Below are 22,438 nucleotides of genomic sequence, written 5' to 3' on the forward strand. Positions count from 1 at the left end.
CTCCTCGTTAGCGAACTCGTCTCCCGGCTCTACCCAAACAAGGGAAACAAGCAACAAGGATACAATCAACCACATGCAAGACCAAACAATATGATGAAATGATGATATGCTATGCGGGATGCGATGCGGGATGCAAAATGCAAGATATGACAGGAAATGCATGAACCTGGCCTCAACTTGGAATTCCAAGGGTTCCACTGGAAAGACGAGGTGAAATCGCTTGAAAACGATATAAAGAACGCCGGAATCGGAGTTACGGTTTGGAAATGGCAAGCGAGTCAAAATTGATATCGGTCTGCGATTTACAGCAAGTAGGCATCTAAATGCAATGAGATGAACATGCTACAGCACCCAAACATGACAAAAAAATACATGGCAGGGATGCACACAAGATGCTTAACAAAAGTCTAGCACTAAGCTACGGCCAATTCATCTACTAACAGGTTCAAACAAGCATGGCGAAAACGCAAATGGTAAAACAGATCTCAGACTTAGTGAAATTAACACTTGTCTGGAATTTCAGATCATATAGCCCTCTTCGGAGCAACAAAACAACATGCTACAGGACCTGAACATTACAAAGAAAGACATGGCATGGAGCTACTCAACAAGCTTAACAAAAGTCCCTTAGTGACCTTGAGCCAAAAGGATCACAAAATATAGTAACAAGCACACGAACATAGCAAAAACATAATCAGTTTTCAGACGGTGAAAACTGGGACATGCTGAAACATAACTCACGAAGGCATGTTTACGACCTCGATGCACTCACTACGGTGCAAGTCATGGCAATACAAGCATACATCCCTTAAGAAGGCACAAAACGCAAGCTATACATGGCAAGAACAATGGCATAGCATGCACGGATCAACTACAATAACATCGGCAAAATTGCAAACAAGTTGACGATCTGCCCAGATTCGCAACGAAGCAAAAGTAGAGCTCGATTGACTCAAGCTAGGGTGCTTCATAATTGCAAACAAAGACATGGATGGATAGAGCACTACAATATTAACGAAACTCCCTTACTGATCATCCTCAAAAGAGGCACGGATCACTAGGAAACAACAAGAACATATGGCATCGTGAACTAAACAATCCCAGGACTTAGTGAAATCACTAAGTCCCTGAAAACAGAATTAGCAAGTGCACCACTTTGCAAGCTTGCACAAGTCACCACACACATCCTAAAAATACATGGGTTGCACCTCTGGATAGATGACAAAACCCTTAACAAAACATAAGAAGAACTCACGGGCATAGCATGCACACAATAATCATGGCAAAAATGACAAAAGTGCTAAATGGAGTAACAGATCTGACAATTAACTCAAGTAGCCCTCTTCTAACAGCATTTCGGGCATCAAGATGAGCTCAAATGAAAATTATGCAATGGAATGAAATGATGTACTCTCTGAGGTGAACATTTTGATATGCTATACGCCCAAATCGGAGCTACGGATGCAAAGTTACGGAGCCGCGAACAGGAGCATATGGATCAAGAATCTCGGGAGTTAGTAAAAAAATCAACCTCTCCTAGGGTTTACTGTAGCTCCGATCCAGATCTGGATCGCACGGAGCCCGAGGTGGCGGCGGCACTGTTCACCGTGGAGTTCGTCAGGGAAGAGGCGGAGGTCGCCGGAGAGGGGCCGGGTCGCCGGATCCGGGGCCGGCGAGGTGGAGGCGCGCCGGGGTGCGGTCGCCGGCGTGGTTGGCGCGGGCGGCGCCGGCGACGAGTGCGGCGGGGCGGTGACGGCAGGCGGCGGCCGGAGCGGAGGGGCTACCGGAGTGGGGCGGCTCCGGTGGCAGAGCCTCGCTGGCGTGGGAGGAGGAGGTCGGGCGCAGGCGGCGGATGAGGGAGCCAGTCGGCGGGGTCGGGCAAGTGGGCCGCGGGGGCCGCGGTCGGGCCGCGCGGGCCTCGGCGGCGGCGGGCGACGGGCGAATGGTGCTACTACACGTGGCGGCAGCGGGGTAAGTCAGACACGTCCGGCCCGAATCGGACGTGTCCGGCGGCGAGAGGAGGAAGATGACTAGGGTTTTGGGGAGGGGATCCGAGATTTGGAAAGGGGGTCTATATATAGGCATAGAGGGAGCTAGGAGAGTCCAAAAGAGGTGCGGTTTTCGGCCACGCGATCGTGATCGAACGCTCTAGGACATGGAGCAGAGTTTGGTGGGTTTTGGGCCAAATTGGAGGGGTGTTGGGCTGCAACACACACGAGGCCTTTTTGGTCCCTCGGTTAACCGTTGGAGTATCAAACGAAGTCCAAATGGTACGAAACTTTTCAGGCGGTCTACCGGTAGTAAACCAAGGCCGCTTGGCAAGTCTCGGACCAATCCGGAAATGTTTAATCCCCACACACAAAAGAAAGCTAGAAATGACCACCGGAGGTGAACGAAGCACCGGAATGCAAAACGGACAACGGGGAAAATGCTCGAATGCATGAGATGAACATGTATGCAAATGCAATGCACATGATGACATGATATGAGATGCATGACAATGACAACAACACACGGAGACAAAAACCTGAACCCGAGAAAAAAAATAACTTAACGCCGGAAACGGCAAGAGTTGGAGTACAAATTGGGAAAGTTACATCCGGGGTGTTACAACACTCCACCACTACGAAAGGATCTCGTCCCGAGATCTAGGACTGAAAAAACGCCGGGTACCCAGAGCGGAGGTGATCCTCGCATTCCCAGGTAGCTTCACGGTCGGAATGGTGTGACCACTTGACTTTGAGAAATTTGATTGACTTGTTGCGAGTCTTGCGTTCAGTCTCTTCAAGAATAGCAACTGGGTGCTCACGATAAGAGAGATATTCTTGGAGCTCAATGTCCTCGAAGTTGACGGTGCGGTCAGGAGTCTTGAAGCACTTTCGAAGCTGAGAGACATGGAACACGTCATGAACATTTGCAAAGTTTGAAGGAAGCTCGAGTTGATAGGCGAGGTCGCCTCTCTTGCTGACAATCTTGAAAGGTCCCACGTATCTAGGGGCAAGCTTCCCTTTGATACCGAAGCGACGAGTACCTTTCATAGGAGAGACACGGAGGTAAACATGATCTCCGATCTCGAAAGCCAAATCACGGTGCTTACTATCATAGTAGCTCTTCTGACGGGATTGGGCTGCTTTGAGGCTATCACGAATGACTTTGCACATTTCTTCTGCTTTTGTGATTAAGTCATTACCCAAAAGCTGACGTTCACCGGTTTCAGACCAGTTGAGAGGGGTACGGCACTTCCTGCCATACAGAGTTTCAAAAGGGGCCTTGCCCGAACTTGCTTGAAAACTGTTGTTGTAGGAGAGTTCAGCATAAGGAATACAATCCTCCCACTTCATGCCGATGGAGATCACACAAGCCCTGAGCATATCTTCAAGAATCTGGTTGACACGCTCGACTTGACCGCTTGTTTGAGGATGGAAAGATGTGCTGAAGCGGATGTTAGTGCCCATGGCCTTCTGAAAAGAATCCCAAAACTTCGAGGTAAAGATGCTGCCACGGTCTGAAGAGATCACTTGAGGAATACCGTGCAGAGAGACAATTCGAGAGGTATAGAGTTCCGCCAATTGAGCTGCAGTGGTCGACTCTTTGATAGGCAGAAAGTGAGCCACTTTGGTGAGTTTGTCGATGACAACGAATATAGCATCATTGCCACGCTTGGACTTAGGAAACCCAGTCACGAAGTCCATTTCAATGTGGTCAAACTTCTATTCTGGAATGGCAAGAGGTTGGAGGAGACCAGCTGGCCTTTGGTGTTCTGCCTTCACTCTTCTACAGACATCACATTCATTCACGAATTGAGCGATCTCGCGCTTCATTCGAGTCCACCAATAAGCTTGCTTAAGGTCCTGATACATCTTCGTGCTCCCAGGGTGGATGGAGAGGAGAGAATTGTGAGCCTCATTCATGATCACTTTACGGAGGTCACCTTTGGGCACAACAATACGATCCTCGAAGAAGAGAGTGTCCTTGTCATCAAGGCGGTAGCACTTGTACTTTGGACTGACTCTTGGCAATCCCAATCTTCACCTTTTTCACCATAGCATCAAGAAGCTGGGCTTAGCGAATCTGGTCTTCTAAAGTAGGAGAGACTTGAAGGTTGGCGAGGAAACCTTGAGGAACAACTTGCAGATTAAGCTTGCGGAAAGCTTCACAAAGCTCGGGTTGATAAGGCTTAAGAATCAGACTGTTGCAGTAAGCTTTTCTGCTCAATGCGTCAGCAATCATATTGGCCTTGCCTGGAGTATACTCGATACTCGGATTATACTCTTGAATCATTTCGACCCATCGAGTTTGCCTGAGGTTGAGATTAGGCTGAGTGAAGATGTACTTGAGACTCTTTTGATCAGTGAAAATGTCCACTTTTCTTCCCAATAGAAGATGTCTCCAAGTCAAAAGAGCATGCACAACTGCCGCCAACTCGAGATCATGAGTGGGGTAGTTCTTCTCATTAGGCTTCAACTGGCGAGATGTATAAGCAACAACTTTCTTCTCTTGCATCAATACTGCGCCAAGACCTTGGAGAGAGGCATCACAAAAGACCTCGTACGGCTTGGATTCATCGGGCGGAGTCAGAACTGGAGCAGTGATCAACTTCTCTTTCAAAGTGTTGAAAGCAATGTCACACTCCGGAGACCAAACGTACTTGACGTGCTTCTGGAGAAGATTAGAGAGAGGCTTCGCGATCTTGGAAAAGTTTTCAACGAATCTTCGGCAATAGCTTGCGAGACCGAGAAAACTGCGGAGTTGCTTCACATTCTGAGGAGGTTCCCAATTCACAATTGCAGACACCTTCTCGGGATTCACGGCAATGCCCTTGGCAGAGATGTTATGACCAAGATAAAGAACCTCATCAAGCCAAAATTCACACTTGGAGAACTTGGCGTAGAACTGATGTTCCCTGAGCTTATCAAGAACCAAACGCAAGTGCTTGGCATGATCTTCCTTGTTCTTCGAGAAAACCAGAATGTCGTCGAGATAGACCAAAACAAAGTCATTGGTGTAGGCGTTGAAGATGAAGTTCATCATGCGAGAGAACGTCGGAGGAGCGTTGGCGAGGCCAAAAGACATGACAGTGTATTCATATGAACCAAAGCTTGTTCTGAAAGCTGTCTTGGGAATATCTTCTTCACGAATGCGAATCTGGTGATAACCCATACGGAGATCAAGCTTGGAGAATACTTGGGCACCTTTGAGTTGTTCGAACAGCTCATTGATGTTGGGAAGTGGGTATTTGTTCTTGATGGTCTTCTTGTTCACCGGACAGTAATCAACACAAAGTCGGTCCGTTCCATCCTTCTTCTTCACAAAAAGAACACCACAACCCCACGAAGAAGAACTAGGCTGGATGAGACCCATTTTCTCTTGCATATCGAGTTGCTTCTTCTGCTCTTTCAACTCTTCAGGTCCGAGCTTGTAAGGACGTTTGCACACAGGTTCCGTACCAGGCTCAAGATCAATAACGAATTCAACTGGCCGGTGCGGAGGCATTCCTGGAAGCTCTTCTGGAAAGACGTCTTGATATTCGCAAACGACTGGAATTTGAGAGATGGCATCCAATTCACCCTTCTCATTGAGAGAAAACAGACGGATGGAATTATCCCGAGCGGAAAAGACAATTACATCCTCAGACGAATGAGTCAATTGAATCTGCCTGGCTGCACAATCAAGCTTAGCCTTGTGCTTGGAAAGCCAATCCATCCCGAGAATAAGATCAATATCCGAGTTACCAAGAACCATTGGAGAAGCCAGAAACTTGAAATCACCCATCAAGATAGAAATATCCGGAACCATCAAACTAGAACTCAGACGCTTAGTCGGAGAGACGACTTGCATAGCTCTAGGTAAAGCCTTAGTACTAAAATTGTTCTCCGATGCAAATGGGAATGACATGAAGGAATGCGATGCACCAGAGTCAAAAAGTACTTTTGCGGGAATATCATTAACAGGAAGGTTACCCATGATCACATCTGACGAGTCCTCCGCCTGAGCTGCATTCATCAAATTGACCTTGGCATGCTTGGGGTTATGCTTGACCACAGCTGTACTTGTCGATCTGACAGGAGGAGGAGGAGGAAGACGCCTCTGGTTGAGACACTTGTTGGCATAGTGGCCCTTCTATTGGCACTTGTTGCACGTGACCTCTGAAAGCGGACGGTGATACGGAGCACTCGATCTTGGAGCTTGAGACGAAGTCTTGTTCTGAAAGCCAGAGTTGGGTGGGTGGGAAGAACCACTGCCACCTTTACTCTTCTGCTGATACGGCTGACGGAACGGAAGAGGAGGAAGCCAAAACTTCTGCTGCTTGGCCACTTGAGTAGAGGAAGAAGGAGTAACATCTCTGACTCGCTTCTTGGAAGCATCACACCTCAACTGAGCAGCCTCTTGCTTTAGTGCCATGTTGTAGAACTCATCGTACCTCAAGGGCTCAAAGAGAACAAGAGCAAGCTGGATATCTTCTCTGAGACCACCCCTGAACTGATATATCATGCTCTTCTCATCAGGGACGTCCTGCTTGGCAAAGCGGCGAGCTTCTGGAATAACTTGTTGTAGTCATAGACAGACAAAGAGCCTTGCTTCAGATTGAGGAATTCCTCACGCTTGCTTTCAACCACGCTCTCCGGAATATGATGAGCTCGGAAATCTCGACGGAAATCATCCCAAGTGATAACGCGTCCGCCTCTGGAATCCTTGTACTGCTGGAACCATTCTGCAGCTTGATCTTTGAGTTGGAAGGAAGCGAACTTGACAAAGTCCTCAGGCCTGACGTTACTGCATTCGAAATGCTTACACAGATCCACAAGCCAATCGTCAGCATCGGTTGCCTCAACACAATTGCTGAAAGTCTTTGGCCCGTTAGCAAGGAACTGGTTGAGTGTAGCAAAGTGACTCTGATTGCTACCTTGATTCCCTTGACTGCCTTGATTGCGCTCTTGGAGAATTTTCATGATCAGCTGTGTGTTTGCATTGGTTGCGGCCATCACAGCTTGCCATGCCTCTGGAGGTGGAGGTGGTGGCAGATCAGGATTCGGAGTCATGCGCGTTGGAGGAGCCATCCTGAAGAGGCTGACCATCATTAGCACATTGACAGATAAATATTGAAGCTGAATCCAACGAAATGAAAATTGCAACATATAGTCTTCACATCCGAACAAAATGAACGAATGCATTCCTCTTGAAATGGTCACATATCCATAAATTGAGAAGCCACGTAGAATTAAGGTAGAGAAATAAATCAACAAGGTACGGATCAAGAACGAATAATCGGTAAGAAATCCCAATCTCAAACCAATATTCGTGGAAGAAGAACTAGAGCTACTAGAATTCCCACCTATGGAACTCCCGAACCTTTCCAGTTATGCAATCAGGTGTTGGGGATACAGGGGAAGCATAATATCTCACCCAAACTAGCAAATCCTACATCCAGCTGTATCCATCCTTCAACACATAACCAAGAAACCTTCGGAAACCATCTACCTCAACCTTCGAAAAGCATTCGTTATACAAGTTATGGCGATACTCCCGAACTCCCGCCCCAGTACTGGGTGGCGTCGAGGTTATCTCACCAACGAACTGCATAAAAGAGATTTTCGATGTCGGCGTACTAGACTCAGGTATTCTAGAACTGCAACGATAAAATTATGATGACAACACCTCAGAGCTCAACTCCCCGGGACACTTCCACTAAACCCCTGACAGGAGGCACCAAGACAATGTTCTCATCAGAAAACCATAGGAACGATTCCAAGATACCCGCGTGATCCTAAAAAAAATTTAGTGAAATTTGCGAAGAGAAGAGTCAAAACTCTACGTCAAGAAGCCTTACCAGAGCGATGAGGAGACTGGGAAGTAAAAAGAATTCCTAATCTCTCCGATATATAATTCCTAAAAGACTCAAAACATTTTTCTAGACACAACTCGGCTGCTAAAACGATCAAGCAATGGGGCTCCTAAGGTCGGTGAAGGCTCTGATTACCAACTTGTAACACCCTCGATGCGACTATAGCTCCCACGTGTCGAGGCATGACTTAGAGACATAATCGCATTGAAGGCATGTGTCGCAAGTTAGGCAATCTTCACAACATCCCATGTAATATGATAATAAAAGGTAGATAACATAGTTGGCTTACACTCGCCACGTCAATCAAGTACATAAATAACATTACATCATCCAAACACTCATGGCCCGACTACGGCGCCAAAATAAAAAGAGAACCCAACATGCGACAACGGTCCCGTTCACCCCCGACTGGGCACCACTACTGATCATCGGGAAAGGAAACATAGTATCGTTGAGAGTCTTCGTCGAACTCCCACTTGAGCTCATACGCGTCTCCTGGAGCGGAATCATCAGGCCCTGCATCTGGTGTAATAGTAATCTGTGAGCCACAGGGACTCAGCAATCTCGCACCCTCGCGATCAAGACTATTCAAGCTTATAGGTAAGGCAAGGTAAAATATGAGTGGAGCTGCAGCAAGCGACTAGCAAGTATGGTGGCTAACTTATTCGTAAAAGAGAGCGAGAAGAGGAGGCAAAGCACGAGCGAGAAGCTAGAGAACAACCTGCACAAACATTACTCCAACACCGTGTCCACTTCCCGGACTCCGCCGAGAAGAGGCCATCACGGTAACACACTCAGTTGATTCATTTTAATTAATTAAGGTTCAAGTTATCTACAACCGGACATTAACAAATTCCCATCTGCCCATAACCGCGGGCATGGCTTTCGAAAGTTCAATCCCTGCAGGGGAGTCCCAACTTAGCCCATGACAAGCTCTCATGGTCAACGAAGGAATAGACCTCCTCCCAAGACGTTCCGATCAGACTCGGTATCTCGGTAACTCAAGACACTTCGACAGGTTAAAACAAGACCAGCAACACCGCCCGAATGTGCCGACAAATCCCGATAGGAGCCGCACATATCTCGTTCTCAGGGCACAATCAGATGAGACTAGCTACGAGTAAAACCAACCCTCAAGTTTCCCCGAGGTGGCCCCGCAGGCAGCTCAGTTCGGACCAACACTCAGAGGGAGCACTGGCCCGGGGGGGTTAAAAATAAGATGACCCTTGGGCTCCGATAACCCAAGGGAAAAAGAGGCTAGGTGGCGAATGGTAAAACCAAGGTTGGGCATTGCTGGAAAAGCTTTAATCAAGGCGAACTATCAAGGGGTTCCCATTATAACCCAACCGCGTGAGGAACGCAAAATCCGGGAACATAACACCGATATGATAGAAACTAGGACGGCAAGAGTGGAACAAAACACTAGGCGAGAGGCCGAGCCTTCCACCCTTTACCAAGCATATAGATGCATTTAAGATAACAAGATAATATAATGATATCCCAACAAGTAAATAAAAGATGTTCCAACAAGGAACGACCTCCAATCTTCACCTGCAACTAGCAACGCTATAAGAGGGGCCTGAGCAAAGCGGTAACATAGCCAATCAACGGTTTGCTAGGACAATGGTGGGTTAGAGGTTTGACATGGAAATTTAGGAGGCTTTAAAGCAAGTGGTAGGCATCGTAGCAATGGCATAGCAAAAGAGCGAGCAAACTAGCATAGCAAAGATAGTAGTGATTTCGAGGGTATGATCATCTTGCCTGCACAGTTGTCAGAATTGACTGGATCCTCAAAAGCAAACTCAACGGGCTCCTCGTTAGCGAACTCGTCTCCTGTCTCTACCCAAACAAGGGAAACAAGCAACAAGGATACAATCAACCACGTGCAAGACCAAACAATATGATGAAATGATGATATGCTATGCGGGATGCGATGCGGGATGCAAAATGCAAGATATGACATGAAATGCATGAACCTGGCCTCAACTTGGAATTCCAAGGGTGCCACTGGAAAGATGAGGTGAAATCGCTTGAAAACGATATAAAGAACGCCGGAATCGGAGTTACGGTTTGGAAATGGCAAGCGATTCAAAATTGATACCGGTCTGCGATTTACAGCAAGTAGGCATCTAAATGCAATGAGATGAACATGCTACAGCACCCAAACATGACAAAAAAATACATGGCAGGGATGCACACAAGATGCTTAACAAAAGTCTAGCACTAAGCTATGGCCAATTCATCTATTAACAGGTTCAAACAAGCATGGCGAAAACGCAAATGGTAAAACAGATCTCAGACTTAGTGAAATTAACACTTGTCTGGAATTTCAGATCATATAGCCCTCTTCGGAGCAACAAAACAACATGCTACAGGACCTGAACATTACAAAGAAAGACATGGCATGGAGCTACTCAACAAGCTTAACAAAAGTCCCTTAGTGACCTTGAGCCAAAAGGATCACAAAATATAGTAACAAGCACACGAACATAGCAAAAACATAATCAGTTTTCAGACGGTGAAAACTGGGACATGCTGAAACATAACTCACGAAGGCATGTTTACGACCTCGATGCACTCACTACGGTGCAAGTCATGGCAATACAAGCATACATCCCTTAAGAAGGCACAAAACGCAAGCTATACATGGCAAAAACAATGACATAGCATGCACGGATCAACTACAATAACATCGGCAAAATCGCAAACAAGTTGACGATCTGCCCAGATTTGCAACGAAGCAAAAGTAGAGCTCGATTGACTCAAGCTAGGGTGCTCCATAATTACAAACAAAGACATGGATGGATAGAGCACTACAATATTAACGAAACTCCCTTACTGATCATTCTCAAAAGAGGCATGGATCACTAGGAATCAACAAGAACATATGGCATCGTGAACTAAACAATCCCAGGACTTAGTGAAATCACTAAGTCCCTGAAAACAGAATTAGCAAGTGCACCACTTTGCAAGCTTGCACAAGTTACCACACACATCCTAAAAATACATGGGTTGCACCTCTGGATAGATGACAAAACCCTTAACAAAACATAAGAAGAACTCACGGGCATAGCATGCACACAATAATCATGGCAAAAATGACAAAAGTGCTAAATAGAGTAACAGATCTGACAATTAACTCAAGTAGCCCTCTTCTAACAGCATTTCGGGCATCAAGATGAGCTCAAATGAAAATTATGCAATGGAATGAAATGATGTACTCTCTGAGATGAACATTTTGATATGCTATACGCCCAAATCGGAGCTACGGATGCAAAGTTACGGAGCCGCGAACAGGAGCATATGGATCAAGAATCTCGGGACTTAGTAAAAAAAATCAACCTCTCCTAGGGTTTACTGTAGCTCCGATCCAGATCTGGATCGCACGGAGCCCGAGGTGGCGGCGGCACTGTTCACCACTGGAGTTCGTCGGGGAAGAGGCGGAGGTCGCCGGAGAGGGGCCGGGTCGCCGGATCCGGGGCCGGCGAGGTGGAGGCGCGCCGGGGCGCGGTCGCCGGCGTGGTTGGCGCGGGCGGCGCCGGCGACGAGTGCGGCGAGGCGGTGACGGCAGGCGGCGGCCGGAGCGGAGGGGCTACCGGAGCGGGGCGGCTCCGGTGGCGGAGCCTCGCCGGCGTGGGAGGAGGAGGTCGAGCGCGGGCGGCGGATGAGGGAGCCGGGCGGCGGGGTCGGGCGAGTGGGCCGCGGGGGCCGCGGTCGGGCCGCGCGGGCCTCGGCGGCGGCGGGCGATGGGCGAATGGCGCTGCGACACGTGGCGGTGGCGGGGTAAGTCGGACACGTCCAGCCCGAATCGGACGTGTCCGGCGGCGAGAGGAGGAAGATGACTAGGGTTTTGGGGAGGGGATCCGAGATTTCGAAAGGGGGGTCTATATATAGGCATAGAGGGAGCTAGGAGAGTCCAAATGAGGTGCGGTTTTCGGCCACGTGATCGTGATCGAACGCTCTAGGACATGGAGCAGAGTTTGGTGGGTTTTGGGCCAAATTGGAGGGGTGTTGGGCTGCAACACACACGAGGCCTTTTCGGTCCCTCGGTTAACCGTTGGAGTATCAAACGAAGTCCAAATGGTACGAAACTTGTCAGGCGGTCTACCGGTAGTAAACCAAGGCCGCTTGGAAAGTCTCGGTCCAATCCGGAAATGTTTAATCCCCACACACGAAAGAAAGCTAGAAATGACCACCGGAGGAGAACGAAGCACCGGAATGCAAAATGGACAACGGGGAAAATGCTCGAATGCATGAGATGAACACGTATGCAAATGCAATGCACATGATGACATGATATGAGATGCATGACAACGACAACAACACACGGAGACAAAAACCCAAACCCGAGAAAATAAAATAACTTAACGCCGGAAACGGCAAGAGTTGGAGTACAAATTGGGAAAGTTACATCCGGGGTGTTACAGGAAGATCATCTTGAGCTTGTGTCCCTTTGAAAGAAGTAGGATCATACTTCTCTTGTTGAGGAACAAACTTCGTCTTGGGGTATTGATCTTATTCCCACTCAACTCCATTGGCATTGAACTTTCGTTCAAAACCAATACCTTGATTCTTCCGGTGCCTTCCTTGCTTGCGTACAATTTCCTCGAATTGCTTACTCCCGGCAAGGCTCTTGTAAACACCTTTCTCTATGATTCCCTTAAATAAGCTATCTTCTTGCTCAAGTGTAACTTGGCTAAGAGAATCATTAGTGGAATCAATAGAACTACTAGAAGCAACAACATTGGATTTAGCATGATTATTGTTACTACTAGAGGAAGAATCTTTCTTGTTCTTGTTACTAGACTTGACTTGAGGCATGTAAGTCGATGAGAGTAAATGCTTGGCAATGTAAGAAGAACTTTTCTTGCGAAGCTCATCATTGATTGCCTTTAAGAACTCATGCTCTTGCTCAAGTTTGAGCTTTTCAAAACGTAATTTCTCATGAGTCCTTAAAAGTTCTCGATGATCTCCTAAGATAGTTTCATGAGCTAACTTAAGAGTGTTTAGTTCTTTAGTTAGAGACTCAATCTTCTCATCATTGTCATTCGTTTCATCATAGTATTCATCACTATAGTTGTCAACAAGTAAATCATCATCACCTAACAAGTCATCTTTATCACTATTGAAATCAACATACTCGGGGTGTGATACCTTTGGACCTTTGGCCATGAAGCATCTTCCAATTCCTTAATTTGGTGAATCAAATATGTCGTTGGAGTTGGTTGGCATAAGTGCTAGACCGGCAACACCTTCATCTTGAGTATATTCGGAGTCGGAGTGATAGCTTCTCTCGGAGTCATTGTCGGAGTCGGAGTCGGAGCCAGATACCCATTCACCAACATGAGCTTTATGTCTTCGTTTTGTGTAGCTCCTTGATGACTTGTCCTTCCTTTCCGAATCCTTACTTCTCCGAGAGGGTCTTCATTCATATCGATCATCCCTACTCCTTCTCTCCCTTGATGGTGATTCTTATCTTCTACTTCTTCTTTTGGGAGAATATTCTCTTCTCTTGTGGGGAGCCGTACACTCATTGGAGTAGTGTCCGGGTCTTCCACAATTGTAGCAGTTTCGCACTCGACTAGAAGATCTTTTGTCATTGTAGGACCTTGACTTGGAACTTCTCTCTTTGCTTCTATTCTTGTAGAACTTGTTGAAATTCTTCACCATTAAGCTCAATTCTTCATTGAAGGTTTGTTTCTCACTTGATGATGTGGGGGCTTCACATGAGGCTTTGTAAGCACCACTTGACTTGTTATGGAGCTCCTCCTTATCCTTGAGTGACATCTCATGAGCAACAATACTTCCAATGACTTCCGTTGGCTTGAGATCTTTGTAATTTGGCATCATTTGGATCAATGTGCATGCGGTATCGTATTTTCCATCCAAGGCTCTTAGGATCTTCTTGATGATGAATTTGTCGGTCATCTCTTCACTTCCTAAGCCGGCAATCTCATTTGTGATAAGAGCAAGCCTACGGTACATTTCAGCGACACCTTCACCATCCTTCATTTTGAACTTGTCAAAATGACTTTGAAGCACATCCAACTTGGATTCCTTGACGGAGTCGGTACCTTCGTGCATATCAATCAAAGTATCCCAAATTTCCTTTGCATTCTCAAGACGGCTGATTTTGTTGAATTCTTCGGGGCACAATCCGTTGAAGAGGATATCACAAGCTTGAGCGTTGTATTGCAGCATTTTCAACTCTTCTGCGGTGGCTTCACGATTCGGTTATCTCCCATCAAAGAATTCACCTTGCAAGCCAACACACACAATAGTCCAAACGGTGGGGTTATGTCCAAGAATATGCATTTTCATCTTATGCTTCCAACTAGCAAAATTCGTACCATCAAAGTAAGGACCTCTATGGTGGTAATTTCCCTCGCTAGATGCCATACTCTCCTAGGTTGTGAAACCAAGGCTATGACCAGCAAAAGCTATGGAAATCAAAGCAAATGGAGACCAAAGCTCTAATACCACTTGTCTAGATGGGGGTGATTAGACTACTTGGCCAAATAAAAATCTAGCCTTTTCCCAATTTTAGTTCTTGGCAGATTTTAGCAACTTTGGACGAGTCAAGCAATCTTTTACACAATTCAAGCAAGCATGCAAAGAGTCTATGAGCAGCGGAAAGTAAAGCATGCAACTTGCAAGAATGTAAATGGAAGGGTTTGGAGAATTCAAACGCAATTGGAGACACGGATGTTTTTGTCATGGTTCTGATAGGTGGTGCTATCGTACATCCATGTTGATGGAGACTTCAACCCACGAAGGGTAACAGTTGCGCGAGTCCACGGAGGGATCCACCCACGAAGGGTCCACGAAGAAGCAACCTTGTCTATCCCATCATGGCCATCGCCCACGAAGGACTTGCCTCACTAGCGGTAGATCTTCACGAAGTAGGCGATCTCCTTGCCCTTACAAACTCCTTGGTTCAACTCCACAATCTTTGTCGGAGGCTCCCAAGTGACACCTAGCCAATCTAGGAGACACCACTCTCCAAGAAGTAACAAATGGTGTGTTGATGATGAACTCCTTGCTCTTGTGCTTCAAATGATAGTCTCCCCAACACTCAACTCTCTCTCACAGGATATGGATTTGGTGGAAAGAAGATTTGAGTGGAAAGCAACTTGGGGAGGCTAGAGATCAAGATTCATATGGTAGGAATGGAATATCTTGGCCTCAACACATGAGTAGGTGGTTCTCTCTCAGAAAATGTGTATTGGAAGTGTAGGTATGTTCTGATGGCTCTCTCCACGAATGAAGAGTGGGTGGAGGGGTATATATAGCCTCCACACAAAAACTAACCATTACACACAATTTACCAATCTCGGTGAGACCGAATTAAGAAACTCGGTCGGACCGATTTAGCAAACCTAGTGACCGTTAGGATTTTCGGTGGGACTGAGATGCAACTCGGTAGGACCGATATCGTTAGGGTTAGGGCATAACGTAATCTCGGTGTGACCGATTACACAAACTCGGTGGAACCGGTTTTGGTAATAAGCTAACCAGAGAGTTGGTCAGGTGAACTCGGTGGGATCGATCGCTCATTTCGGTGGGACCGAAATGTTACAAAAGGGAAACAGAGGGTTTACATTGCAATCTCGGTGGGACCGATCGCTCATCTCGGTAGGACCTAAACGTTACGAAGGGAAACAGAGATATTACAACCCCATCTCGGTGTGACCGAGATCCCTATCGGTGAGACCGATTTGCCTAGGGTTTGTGGCAGTGGCTATGACATCTGAACTTGGTGGCGCCGGATAGAAAGAATCGGTGGGGCCGAGTTTGACTTTTGGTTTAGGTCATATGTGGATGTGGGAAGGTAGTTGAGGGTTTTGGAGCATATCACTAAGCACTATGAAGCAGGAACCTCATCAAGCAACACATCATCCCTCCTTGATAGTATTGGCTTTTCCTATAGACTCAATGTGATCTTGGATCACCAAAATATAAAATGTAGAGTCTTGAGCTTTGAGCTTGAGCCAATCTTTTTGTCCTTAGTATTTTGAGGGGTCCACTTTCCTCATCCATGCCATGCCATTCATTCAGCTTTTCCTGAAATATTAATCTTGGAATAGCATTAGCTCAATGAGCTATATGTTGTTAGGAATTACCAAAACCACCTAGGGATAGTTGCACTTTCAGTAGTCAGCGCTCCAATAAGTTTAATGGCTTCAAAACCCATGCTCCCAAAGATACACGTGTGTCTTCCTCCAAGGTTAAGCCTCATTTTGTGCCCACGATTGGATCTTCTAGCAATGCACCTAGGATTGATGATGCAGTTCCTCCTCCAACCCCAATCTCCACACTGCAAGAGATTGGTGTCAACAGATGTACCATCCCTGAAGATGAACTAACCTCTGAAGCCTTGTTTGCTACCTCGGCAGCTGCTAGTCCTTCTGTAGATCAGGGGTAGGTGGCTTCTCCCTCCCTGGAGTAATTTCTGCCTCTCCCATGTCACCTCTGCGATGCTGGAATGTGCTGTCTTGGAACATCAGAGGTCTCAATTCGGAGAAGAAGCAGTTGGCCCTCTCTTATGCCATCAACACCAGTGGATGTGCGGTGGTTTGCTTGCAGGAAACCAAAATGCCTGAACTTTCTTTTGCGTTCCTTAAAACTTGTTTCCCTAAACAATTCAATCAATTTGCTTTTGTTCCTTCCCGCGGATCATATGGTGGTATTCTTACTATTTGGAAAAGTGCTTTATTTACGGGTACAGTTGTGTTTTCTGATGTCTTCGCGTTAGTCATCAGTTTCGTCAGTACTCAATCTTCGCAGTCCTAGTCGCTCGCTAATGTTTATGGCCCATGTGCGGGTGATGATCGTATTGCGTTTACGTCCTGGTTGTAGGATGTCCAGATTCCTAATGCTCAAGATTGGTTGCTCCTTGGCGATTTTAATTATATGCGAGCTCCTGACAATCGCAACAAATCTGGGGGGAATCTGAATGACATGATCACATTTAATGATATAATTCGCAAGCAACAACTCATCGAGATTCTGGTTCAAGGCAGCTCTTATACGTGGAGTAACATGCAACTTGACCCACTTCTTGAGCAAATTGATTGGTTCCTTATCTCCTTGCACTGGACCCATTCGTACCCTAAAACCCAAGTTAAACCCCTCGGCACGCCAGTTTCAGATCATATACTGTGTGGTTTCCATTGAAGCCAAGATCCCTCGAAGTAAGCTTTTTTGCTTTGAATCGTAGTGGATCTTACATCCTGGGTTTATGGACGTAATTCAACAAGTTTGGGACAAACCAGTGCACAATAAAAATGATGCGGCTACGCTAAGTCACAAGTTCAAAGCCCTCCGTTAAGCCCTTAAGATTTGGAGTAAACATATTTCTCGGCTGTCTATTATGATCACCAATTGTAATGAGGTCCTTGCTGAGTTAGACGAACTAGAAAACATGCGTTGCCTCACACTTCCAGAAACAAATTTCAAAAACATCCTTAAAACCCATCTTCTCAGGTTGCTCAAATACCAGAAGCTTTACTAGAAAAAGCGTTGCACCATTCGTTGGATCAAGTTCGGAGATGAGAGCACCAAGTTTTTTCAAGCGATTGCCACAGAAAGATATCGTAAGAACAACATTGCTTCATTCTGCACTGATGATGATCGAGTGGTTGAGGATCACCCTGGTAAGGAAGCACTCTTACACTCCACATACAAAACCAGGCTGGGGACCACTGCACAATGTGATATGAAGTTTGACCTGCCTTCGATAATTCAGCGCGCAAACAATCTTGACCTCCTCACTGAGCCGTTCACTCCAGTAGAAATTGATGAAGTCATCAAGGAAATGCCACCTGACCGTGCCCCTGGATCGGATGGTTTTAGTGGAGCTTTTCTCAAAGCTTGCTGGCCGATCATCAAGCATGATTTCTACTCACTTTGCACGCAATTTTATGAAGGAAATCTTGACATCAATAACATCAATGATGGCCTCATTACCCTGATCCCCAAAGTCAACTCGCCCACATCAGTCAATGATTACAGGCCGATCACCCTGCTTAATTGTTGTCTGAAACTTCTGACGAAGCTCCTAGCCAATAGACTGCAACGAGTAATTTTATAGCTGGTACACCGCAACCAATATGGCTTCCTTAAGGGGAGAACCATCCAAGATTGCCTCGCATGGGCCTACCACTACATTCATGAATGCCATGTGTCTGGTCGAGAGATCATTCTTCTCAAGCTCGACTTTGCCAAAGCATTTGAGACAGTAGCACATGATCCCATGATCAACATAATGCGTCATAAGGGCTTCAATGATCGATGGATCTCCTGGATTAATTGTCTCTTCTCCTCTAGCCGCTCATCAGTTCTCCTCAATGGTGTGCCCGGCTAACAATTCTCGTGCAGATGCGGGGTCAGACAAGGGGACCCGCCTTCGCCGTTAATCTTTGTCCTTGCAGTAGAGTTACTTTAGGCAGCAATTAATGATGCTTTCCGACAAGGCTGGCTTGACTTACCGTTTCCTTACATTGGACAGACTGAATATCCGGTCCTTCAATACGCCGATGACACACTCATTGTCCTCCTTGCATGCACCCGACAAGCCACCCTAGTTAAACAGATTTTGTTTGACTATGCTTCCTCCATTGGTCTCAAGATCAACTTTCACAAATCCACGTTGATCCCGATTAATCTTGATGCATCTACTATGACCAACCTTGCTAGCGTGTTTGGATGTGCGGATGGCTCGATGTCATTCACTTACCTCAGCCTCCCGTTGGGTGATATGTCTCCAACGTATCTATAATTTTTGATTGTTCCATGCTATTATATTATCAACCTTGGATGTTTTATATGCATTTTATATGATTTTTGGGACTAACCTATTAACCTAGAGCCTAGTGCCAGTTTCTGTTTTTTTCCTTATTTTTGAGTTTTACAGAAAAGGAATACCAAACGGAGTCCAATGGACATGCCAATTTTTGACGTTTTTTATGGACCAAAAGAAGCCCCCGGAGTAAAAGAGTTGGGCCAGAAGAGTCTCGGGCCGTCCATGAGGGTGGGGGCGCGCCCTACCCCCCCCCCCCCCCCCCGGAGTGCCGCCCCATCTCGTGGACGACTCGAGGACCCCCCCTGACTTGTTCCTGATGCCAAAAATTCCTATAAATACAAAAACCTCCAAGAAAATAACCTAGATCGGGAGTTCCGCCGCCGCAAGCCTTTGTAGCCACCGAAAACCAATCTAGACCCGTTCCGGCACCCTACCGGAGGGGGGAATCCCTCTCCGGTGGCCATCTTCATCATCCCGACGCTCTCCATGACGAGGAGGGAGTAGTTCACCCTCAGGGCTGAGGGTATGTACCAGTAGCTATGTGTTCGATCTCTCTCTCTCTCTCTCGTGTTCTTGATTTGGCACGATCTTGATGTATCGTGAGCTTTGCTAATATAGTTGGATCTTATGATGTTTCTCCCCCTCTACTCTCTTGTAATGGATTGAGTTTTCCCTTTGAAGTTATCTTATCGGATTGAGTCTTTAAGGACTTGAGAACACTTCATGTATGTCTTGCATGTGCTTATCTGTGGTGACAATGGGATATTAACGTGATCCACTTGATGTATGTTTTGGTGATCAACTTGCGAGTTCCGTTACCTCGTGAACTTATGCATAGGGGTTGACACACGTTTTCATCTTGACTCTCCGGTAGAAACTTTGGGGCACTCTTTGAAGTTCTTTGTGTTGGTTGAATAGATGAATCTGAGATTGTGTGATGCATATCATATAATCATACCCACGGATAGTTGAGGTGACATTGGAGTATCTAGGTGACATTAGGGTTTTGGTTGATTTGTGTCTTAAGGTGTTATTCTAGTACGAACTCTAGGATAGATTGAATGGAAAGAATAGCTTCGTGTTATTTTACTATGGACTCTTGAATAGATCGATCAGAAAGGATAACTTTGAGGTGGTTTCGTACCCTACAATAATCTCTTTGTTTGTTCTCCGCTAGTAGTGACTTTGGAGTGACTCTTTGTTGCATGTTGAGGGATTGTTATATGATCCAATTATATGATTATTGTTGAGAGAACTTGCACTAATGAAAGTATGAACCCTAGGCCTTGTTTCAACGCATTGCAATACCGTTTTCGCTCACTTTTATCATTGGTTACCTTGCAGTTTTTATATTTCCAGATTACAAAAACCTATGTCTACCATCCATATTGCACTTGTATCACCATCTCTTCGCCGAACTAGTGCACCCATACAATTTACCATTGTATCGGGTGTGTTGGGGACACAAGAGACTCTTTGCTATTTGCTTGCAGGGTTGTTTGAGAGAGACCATCTTCATCCAACGCCTCCCACGGATTGATAAACCTTAGGTCATCCGCTTGAAGCCTTGTTCGGTTGAGGTGGTTTTTGAAGGGGAATGGCAAGGTTTGAGGGGGATTAGATCCCCTACAAGCTAAAATCCTCTCCAATCCACTCCAATCCCCCTGGGAGGAGGATTAAACGAACAAGACCTGAGGGAAATTTGCTACTGTCCTACAAACCTCTACACTTGGAGGCACAACAACATCTACAAGAAGGTTGTGTAGTATACATCAAGCTCTTTTCTGGCGTCGTTGCCAGGGAGGTGAGTGCTTGAAGTTATATCTTTAGATCTTGCAGTTGAATAATTTTGTTTCTTGTTTTATCACTAGTTTAGTCTACAAAAGAAAACTACAAAAAAATGGAATTGAGGGTGTGCCTCATATGCTTCATATTTTTAACATCTTTAGTGAAAATAAGGATTCCGATAATTGTGTCAAAGTGTTAGAAGAAGAATGTATTAAAATGTTTGGCACTAAATCTTTGGATGAGGAGCATGATTCCAATGTTGTTAGTATGCATTCTTTGAATACCCATGATGCTAATGATATGCAAAGCCACAAGCTTGGGGATGCTATGTTTCATGAAGATGATATTTTTTGTCCCCGAAGTTTTGATGAGCAAATTTATTTTGATGATATCATGCCACCTATTTATGATGATTATATTGATGAAAGTGGGTTTGGAAGAGAGTCAACTTTAGGAAGTAATGATCCCACTATTTTGGAGGGTGTTGAATCTTATTGTGCTAATTATGAAAGTGTTTTTTTAATATATATGAAAGTGGGTTTGAAGAGGTCACGACTTTAGTTAATGTTAATCCCACTATTTTGGCAGAGTGTCAACTTTGCATACATGTGGATCGTGTTAAGAATATGTTTTGTGATAGCTATATAGTTGAATTCATTCATGATGCTACTGAAAATTATTATGAGGGAGGAATATATGCTTGTAGGAATTGCAATAATATCAAGTTTCCTCTCTATGTGCTTAAAGTTTCAAAGTTATGCTTGTTTTGCCTTCCTATGCTAGTTGATTATTGTTCCCATAAGTTGTTTGCTCACAAAATCCCTATGCATAGGAACTGGGTTAGGCTTAAATATGCTAGTCATATGCTTCATGATGCTCCGGTTATGTTTCAATTCTTATCTTTTATGTGAGCATCATTGTCATCATCATGCCTAGCTATAAAGGCATTAAAGAAAAGTGCTTGTTGGTAGACAACCCAATATTTACCCCTACTGTTTTGTGTGTTAACATGATTAAGCTACTGTATTAATCATGTTTTATAGCTTTTGTTTCAATGAAGTGCCAAGTAGAGCCTTTAGGATCTTCTTGGGTGATTGTTGTTTGATCTTGCTGATAAAAATAGAAAGTATGCGATCACGAAGATAATTTTCATTTTTTACCAGAGAGCGATAAAATACCAATTCCAACTGCAGTAGATCAATATACAAATTTTCCTGGTCGTCCTAATTTTTCAGAATTTTTGGAGTGACATAAGTATTCGAAACCTCCAGATTGCTACAGACTATTCTATTTTTGACAGATTCTGTTTTCATTGTGTTGTTTGTTTATTTTGATTAATCTATGAGTAGTATCGGAGGGTATGAACCATAGAGAAGTTGGAATACACTATATATTACACCAATATGAATTTATAATGAGTTCACAATAGTACCAAAAGTGGTGATTCATTTTCTTATACTAACGGAGCTTACAAGTTTTCTGTTAAGTTTTGTGTTGTGAAGTCTTCAAGTTTTGGGTAATGATTCGATGGATTACGGAATAAGGAGTGGAAAGAGCCTAAGCTTGGGGATTCCCAAGGCACCCCAAGTTAATATTCAAGGACAACCAAGAGCCTGAGCTTGGGGATGCCCCGGATGGCATCCCCTTTTTCGTCTTTGTTCATCGGTAACTTTACTTGGAGCTATATTTTTATTCACCACATGATATGTGTTTTGCTTGGAGCGTCATTTTATTTTATTTTGTTGTGCTTGCTGTTTGAATAATATCCCAAGATCTGAAATTATTAAATGTTAGAGAGTCTTCACATAGTTGCATAATTATTCAACTACTCATTGATCTTCACTTATATCTTTCGGAGTAGTTTGTCATTTGCTCTAGTGCTTCACTTACATCCTTTTCGAGCACGGCGGTGGTTTTATTTTGAAGAAATAGATGAACTCTCATGCTTCACTTATATTATTTTGAGAGTCTTTTAGAAAAACATGGTAATTTGCTTTGGTTAT

Source organism: Triticum aestivum, chromosome 1A (assembly GCF_018294505.1).
Source record: "Triticum aestivum cultivar Chinese Spring chromosome 1A, IWGSC CS RefSeq v2.1, whole genome shotgun sequence".
Classification (NCBI taxonomy): domain Eukaryota; kingdom Viridiplantae; phylum Streptophyta; class Magnoliopsida; order Poales; family Poaceae; genus Triticum; species Triticum aestivum.